The 8728-nt window shown below is 33.8% G+C and overlaps 1 pseudogene; it reads left to right on the forward strand.

Annotated features, from left to right (window-relative positions):
* The first annotated feature begins 6351 nt into the window (after positions 1–6351).
* On the forward strand, positions 6352–8411 carry LOC144998903 (putative polyamine oxidase 5 pseudogene; annotated as a pseudogene).
* Positions 8412–8728: the final 317 nt, after the last annotated feature.

Consider the following 8728-nt stretch of genomic DNA (forward strand, 5'->3'; position numbering starts at 1 on the left):
CATGTTGCTGGTCCCCAAGGGTCCTTCAGTGCTGCTAGTAAAGTCGGGAACTCACGATTGCGGGTTGGGCTTCGGGCCCTTCGCAATTGCAATGGTCTTGAACGACGTAGGGAAATACCGAGGGTTTCGCACCTTCACTTTTTCTCCTCGGTCGTGGGACTACACAAGTCCGGGAGGATTGAGTTGTGTGAATAAGTGCGAGTGATGCCTAAGGGATCGCTAGTACGGTTGTCAACTTGACGTTTTCATTAACGTACGTTACAACAATTCACCACCCTCTATATACTCAATGCCTCCGGAGCTCAATGAACACCTCTAACGCAACGAAATAACAGTACACAAACTAAGTAAAGCAAAGTGATAGGAAAACGTCGGGTTTTCCTAGGGTTTTCAACAAGTACACTTATGAACTACATGTCGAATTTCACAACTCTTACGCTTACACCTATAGAATTCAAACAAGCATACTCACGGATCTTCACATATTTTTACGCTATTCTATTTTCAGAAAATATCGGATTTTCTGGTGGTTTTTCAAAACATTACAAACATTGGATTTCAAACATTACTTATGAACTCACCAACATTTCATATGTTGACGTTTTTCAAAATACTTGTATTCTCAGGTAACCGATAAGTGAAGAAAGGACTGTACTCTATGATTGTTTTTGCGGTTGTTTAAGTAACAATGAACAATGTATTTTGGAATGTAATATTTTGAAACCATGTAACGGATGTAAACGCTACCAGTTGTATTATTCCAATGCTTGGTGATGTATGATGTTATGTTTCATGTATATTCACTGTGATGGTATTCAATTGAGTCACCATAGCCCCCGGACGTTTCCGCCGTCTGGTTCGGGGGTGTGACATATAATTTGCATAAGATCATTCAGGAGCATAGTTGAAATGAAAATTTTATCTATAAAAACTATGCATCTGTTAAATGCATAGTTATAATAATAAATATGTAACAAAAATTCTTTAACGTTAACTGATTTCACATATGAAATATACAATAAAAATGGAATTCAACATATGTAATCTCAAATTTGCTTGTATAATCAAGTTAATAAGAGTTACTTCATTTGCATTAAAATACCATTTTCCTTTTCAAATCTTCTAGTTTATACATTGAACTTAGAAGCTTTGACTGTATGCATCATACTTGTAAATAAGATGTATTATTATGATCTTGTTATGATACGGATTGGTAATCATTTGGATAATCTCGGGATAAAGTTAGTTGGTTGTAGTATCATTTTTTATTGGGTCATATGTCATGTGGATGATTTTACCCCTATGATAATCTTTTGTCTTCTAATAGTAGTTTGGTATATTTGTGATGTGGATTTCATGTAGATGAGAATAAATGAGACCTATTATAAATTGGTTATCTAAAAATTATGTATTAACATGAGAATTTTGCAAATTTAATAATTTTAGATTCATTTATGCGTGCACGTGTGAGTGTTAAGGTGATTGTATATAAACGTATGTTGATTCAACCTTACAAGTTTAGCTATTGGAGAATCAAAAGTTACATTGAAAAAAAATTATGGTCTTTTTATGTTTTAAAGTTTTGGTATGGATTCATGATTAGATAAACGTTGTAAAATATTCTTGCTACTTAAGGTGAGGGTTAATCAAGGTGATATATATATATATATATATATATATATATATATATATATATATATATAGAGTATGTGTATACCTATGGATATGCATAAGAATAAGAATAAGTATATGCATATGCATATGCATATAAATAAGTATATGTATATACATAAGAATATATATATATATGTGTGTGTGTGTGTATGTGTGTGTATGCATATGATTAAGTATATGCATATGCATGAACATAAAGATATGCATATCTATATAACCATATGCATATACATGAACATATAGATATGCATTTATACAAATGCATATCCATGTGCACTTAAAAAAATTGATCTCTGTATAATGTACTAACCTCATCGTTAGAAACTTCTTCATTTAGTAGTGCATCAAAAACAAATTCATGCTTCTCCATGTATTATGTAAGATCAACCTATATGGAAAAAAATAAATAAATAATGAAACTAAATGCTATTAAAGAAAATTATACTATTATTTAGCTGCTAACCTTGAGTTTTTTCATGAACCGTAAGGAAATTTGAATGGGTATATGTGGTGATGATATATTCCTCGTTTTTTGCTAACTCCTTTTTGTTCAAGGGTCTCTTGCATACCTGAAATTTCATCCCCATTTTACCCTTTTTAGCAACAACGGGTGCTTTTTATTAAGTTCAAGGAATCAATATTTAGATAATATCAGAATTGGATATAAATGATTCTCAATTAACTGTTGATATTTGATTGGCATACACAACTTTGATCTTTACAACAGTGTTTGCCTTCTCCTTTTCTTGAGAAAAACTTTTCAAAATGTTGTTATTAGGTAAACCTTAAGCTTTACTAAGTTGTTTGATATTCCCAAAATATGGTTCTGCATCATCAAAGCTTCTACCATTGGTAAACTTGTACATTGGAGCTACAAAACATGTCATGTATGAAACCAAATAATATTTATCATATAATGGCAATACAAAATAACTCAACAAAAGGCTTCTATTGTTTTAATAAAGAACATTTTGTATTGTGCATTTAATATTAAGAAATCCATGTAAAAAACATATGCATCACTCCAATGCTTATGTAGATTGAAAACTTTTTTTTTGTTCGAATTGGAATATAATAAATTAACATTGAGTAAATGAATTATATATCGATTGATTGAGAGATGTGACTTACAAGGAATGCAAGAGGAGACAAACGAGAGAAGGAGGTGTTGATCAGAGCAATGATGTGAGAAATGACGTCGAGAGATACAAATTTAGGGGATAAAGGTAGGAATTTTCAAATCAGTCAAGCGGTAGTTGTCGAATCATCTATTGATGTAAGAAACCACTGAACCTTATTTCATTAATCCAATGCAATCAGAAGATCTATTGAATTTGAATATTTTTATTCAGTTCGTTAGTTCATTCTGATATTTTGAGTGTTTGTTGTTAAACTTGATTCTCTCTCTCTCTCTCTCTCTCTCTCTCTATATATATATATATATATATATATATATATATATATATATATATATATATATATATATATAGGGTCAGGCAAGACACATCATGCCCAAGAGAGAGGCGCGCCACATCCTTTTGGTCAAAGATGCCCTACCCCTTTTCGCCACATGTTGGAAGCCTGTTGGTCCACGTTGCCATTCTAGAACATTGAGGCGCGCCACACTACCTACCCTGTGCGTCATGCTTTGGAGTATGATTTTCAAAACTTCTAAAAATCATATATTTCTCATAAAAGATATATTTTCAACGTTCTTTATATTAACAAGTAGCTGTCGACAAATATTAAAACTTTCATTTAACTTCATCGGCTAAATGTCAATTTATTTTTAAATTTCTATTTTTTTAGGCTTAGACTGTTAAAGTCCAGACAAAAATCATAACTCTTTCATACGAATTTCATTTTCGATTGTCTTTATATAAGCGAAATCATGTTTACGAGATCTTCAGCTCTCGTTTACATTGCGTTGGCTAACACTCAAACCGATTCATATTTTGATTTCTGTGTCGCACACTTTTGTATTGAAATTTCAAAAAATCATAATTTCCTCATATTAATTCAGATTTAGGCATTCTTTATATTCACACTCTCACGTTTACAATTGCTACATCTCTCATCAAGATTATTTATCTTAAATAATCTTCTATAAAAACATCTATTTATTGCTCGTAACACATACGACAAATAATTATCCTATTTAAGGATTTTAATTATAATAACTATTACTATTATACTTTAATCATTTAACTCTAATTTACAGACACTATATTAAATATAAAAAAATAAACTTGTTCGGTAACTTGTATATATTACACCAACAAAACAGATCATTTTAAACATACTCAAAAGCAACAAATCAAAAAGGTAAATCAATTATGTCTATCCATGGATAACAATCAACCCATCATAAAGTACTATGCTCATGGTCAGTAAGCTATAAGGTCTCGATGGGGGATTCTGTTTGAAATAATAAATAAAGTTTAATGGTATCTTATTCCTTATAACAAGTTATTGAAAATGGTAATCTAACATGCATACCATAGTAACATCAACCATACACACAGTCGACAAACCCTAAATGCCTAAGCCTTGACCATGGCTAAGGGAACACACCTGGCATGTGGTACCGAGCTTCCGAAAGTGAGCAAGCATCTCTATGATCAAAATCGGTAAAATCAAGATGTCAAACAAGTAGCAAGCATAATAATGTTAAAATAACTTTGTATAAAAATCCTATATTTTTCACCTTAAAATCATATATAAAGTCACACATATAGGAAGTTCTTCGACCGACTCTTGGGCGGGTGGGGTTTAGATGCTCCTTGATTTTTATCACAGATAGTGGACAACTATCTATATGTGTAATCCCAAATTACTTGTTCCTAAGGGTATATGTGTCACCAATTTATTTTTTATAAATATTAAATCATAATTTTAATATTAGTTACTTGATACATATTGAATTGCTCCAAATCTAATACCAATGTAATGTATTCGACCTACACTAGCAGTCTGGGGTATCTAAAAAACCTCTGCTCTAACATATAAACCCAGGACACTCAGATTGTGTCTTCATCATATAAATCATTAAATGAGTTGTTGAAGACATGTTGCAAGTCAGCAACTTTCACTGAGTCTGAAGTCAAGACAAAAGGAAACACGTTTTGTCTGAACGGTGTTGAAGATAAACGAGTAGGAAAAACAGAGTCAATAGTCGTCTATATGAAATAGAAAATTATCAACATCAAACCAATGATGGGTCACTACACTGAATAACATATAATGGCATAGTAATGGGTGCCATTCTACATCTATGGGAATATCGACCCACCAACCAAAATAGGACACCTTGAAACCTAACCATTATCTCCCCACCTAATTCAGATTTGCAGGTTATAGTGACATCCCCTTTGTACATACCATTATGCTATAGAAAAAAATTAGACACTGTGACATACTAGAATGTCATGTGTGGTAGACTGCATTCTAGACTGTTCTGTATATTCCAGACTAGTTCTACGGATCTTGGATTAATTCTTCGCATTGTGGGGTGTTCCGAAGCAGGTTTTTCTAGGGGTTTGATTGTACTAATTGTTGCTAATACTACTATTACTCACAAAAAACTTAAATACCACCAAAATCCAGTTCAAGCTGATTATTTCCTATCAAAAGTACTAACAACATAATAAGATTTTTGAACATTAGAAAATAACCCATAAATAAAAGACACATAACAGACCTTAGTGGAGCATTGGGGTTCCCGGACCACTGCTCAATTTCCAGCACTTAGTGTAAAAAAAATATTTTTTGGTTTTTTCTATTAGGTGCACCGACTTGAAGTATGAGGGATACTCCTACTAAAACAGTCTGCATCCGCCACTACCCATAGATGCTCAAGCTCTTAACTGTCCGCCAACATCCTTCAAAAAAACGTAAGTCCGGATCCTGTCTTCCTGCAATTCCGAAACGTCGGCTAGAGAAGAAGGCTTAATTTCGAAATGTCCTTATGGATTAATTGTCCGAAATATTATATATAGAGGTGGCCACATTAATGTGCCGGTTAACAATGTGGGGGAGCCTTAATTAGTTTACTCAATTAGTCAATTTCTCTTACTTATATCATCAAAAACAAAATGAAACAGTTAGTTGCTATACCAGTCAATCAACCTTAAAAAATTCTAATTTATTGTGTAACAAACTGTAAAAGAAACAATCATGTATACGTCAGGATCTTAAAGTAACTATGAGTGTTTTGTTGTATTCATATGTCAAGATTTTATTGAAACTGTGTGTTAATCTGGTTATACATCATAGTAGCAATGTCCAAACAAAAAAAACATATCCCTAGCTTTGTTTCGATAACTGAAATCAAATCTATGGCAACTATTCAAATTTTCATACTTTTTGTTATCATCTTCTCGAATATAGTATGCCTTTGTTTCTTTCAAAAAGACAGAAATATATTGGTTGTCATTGAAGGGATTATTGCCTCTTCCAAATAAAAAAACATTTATTCAAAAACATAATTTTAAAGTACTTTTTTGTAATTTCCTTCCACAAAACATAAAAATGTTTAATTTTTACCAATAATAATGTAAATAAATTACAATTTTATAACAACATAAATATTTTTCTTAAGATTCGTTTGTTAAAAAAATTCTTGGGTCCGCCAAAAATAAAAGAATTAGGTGCTTCTTCAACCCGAAGTATTATTTTTATGTTCTCTTCTTCGTTTAAAACTTAACCTCGTCACTCATCACCACTCTCATTCTCGTTTCTTTTTCACTCAAAACAAAGAGAAAAAGAAAACCCTCAAGTTCTCTGTATGTTCACAGTGTCATAAGCTCAAACCCACAATCTTTTCTGCAAACAAAATCTTTCTTTCTTGAAAACCCATAAATTATCACAAGTTTTTTTTGGCAAAATGGTTATAAAGAAGCCAAGAATAGTGATAATTGGGGCGGGAATGGCAGGGTTGACAGCTGCAAACAAGCTCTACAAATCGGGTGCAAAAAAGGGTGCATTTGAGGTTTGTGTTGTTGAAGGCGGGAATAGAATTGGAGGAAGGATTAACACATCGGAGTTCGGTGGTGACAGAATTGAGATGGGAGCTACTTGGATCCATGGAATCGGAGGCAGCCCAGTTCACAAGATTGCTCAAGAAATCGGTTCGTTGGAATCCGAGAAACCATGGGAGTGCATGAATGGATTCCTTGATGATCCAATCACCATTGATGAAAATGGGTATGTGTTAAATCCATCTCTTGTTGACCCGATTTCAAATCTTTTTTTCAGTTTAATGGATTTCGCTCAAGGGAAAAAGAAATCGGTAGTACCAGATGGAATTGAAGAAAATCTCGGTGGGATTACAAGTGTTGGGTCTTTTCTTGAAAAAGGCCTGGAATCTTACCAGAAGCTAAAATCAAGAAACGAGGTTAATGGGTGTGGGGATTGGAATAGGAAATCATTAGAAAAAGCGATTTTCGCAATGCATGAAAACACCCAAAGAACTTTTACAGCTGCTAATGATTTACATAATCTTGATTACATAGCGGAAAGTGAGTATGTTATGTTCCCTGGTGAAGAAATCACCATCGCGAAAGGGTATTCGAGCATTATTGAATCATTAGCATCTGTTTTACCATCTGGTGTGATTCAATTAGGCAAGAAAGTTCATGATATCGAGTGGCATTCCAATTCCGACTCCGATTCCGATTCCGATTCCGATCCCGGGTCCGGTTCAAGACCGGTTAAGATTCATTTTCTTGATGGTACGACCATGTCAGCAGACCATGTCATCGTCACGGTTTCATTAGGAGTTCTCAAAGCCGGAGTCACGGATTCCGATTCCAAAGGTTCGGGTACTTTCAAATTCAATCCCCCACTCCCAAATTACAAGATTGAAGCTATTTCAAGACTCGGGTATGGTGTCGTTAACAAGCTTTTCTTGAAACTAAGCCCAGATGTTGATCTTGATCGGTTTCCCTTCATACAAATGGTGTTCCATAAATCTGATGATCAACTGAAGAACCCTAAAATTCCATGGTGGATCAGAAAAACTTCGTCTTTGTCACCAATTTATGAGAAGTCGAGCGTGTTATTATCTTGGTTTGCAGGTGATGAAGCACATAAGCTTGAAGCGCTTCCAGATGAAGTGATTCTTGATGAGGTCTCCACAACTATTTCTAGCTTCTTGTCGTATAAAAAATGCAACGGAAATGCAATCAAAAGTTGCAAATTTGATAAAGTTTTGAAAAGTCGATGGGGGAGTGATCCGTTGTTTATGGGATCGTATAGTTTTATAGCCGTTGGATCAAGTAGCAAAGACATGGATTTACTTGCGGAGCCATTGTCAAATGGTTGTTCACCACTTCAGATTCTTTTTGCAGGGGAAGCAACACATAGAACTCATTATTCCACAACTCATGGTGCTTATTTCAGTGGTCTTAGGGAAGCCAATAGGCTTCTTGAACATTATAATTGTATTGATGTATGAGAGGTATGATGTTTGTTTGAATTATTAGATGATTATTAGGTTTTTGTTTTTTTGTTATTTTTTTGGAACACCCTTTTCTCTAATGATATATCATACTCAATATTTGGGGATTGAAAGGGAGAGATGGGGACATTTTCAAGAAGCTTCTTTTTGAGTTTTCTATTGCTCTTTCATGAGCTATCTTTTTGATGTTTGAGATTGTCTTTATCATTGAATACATGTTTTAGTGGTGGATTTGCTTATAAAGAAAGCTTTGGTTCCGATAAAAATTGGTTCTTTCTATGTTGGTTTTCGAATTTTCGTTTCTTTTGTGTCACTATTCGCAACTCCATGTACGTAACTCAATAGTAGATCTACACAAAATAGTAAAAAAGAAGGTACATGTTATCTGTACATCTTACCAACCGGTCCCACGACCAACATGAATGTCCTAAAGTGATGAAGAGGATGCCCAATATTGAACATGCAACCTTATTTAGAAATTTTTACACCTTACTGTGAGGGCAAACATACAGGATAACGTAGACGATATGCACTAACCAGCCAGTCTCACAGCCAACATGTATACGCCCCAGCTAGAGCAAGGTATATAATGAC

Source organism: Lactuca saligna, chromosome 5, assembly GCF_052625555.1.
Source record: "Lactuca saligna cultivar CGN05327 chromosome 5, ASM5262555v1, whole genome shotgun sequence".
Taxonomy (NCBI): domain Eukaryota; kingdom Viridiplantae; phylum Streptophyta; class Magnoliopsida; order Asterales; family Asteraceae; genus Lactuca; species Lactuca saligna.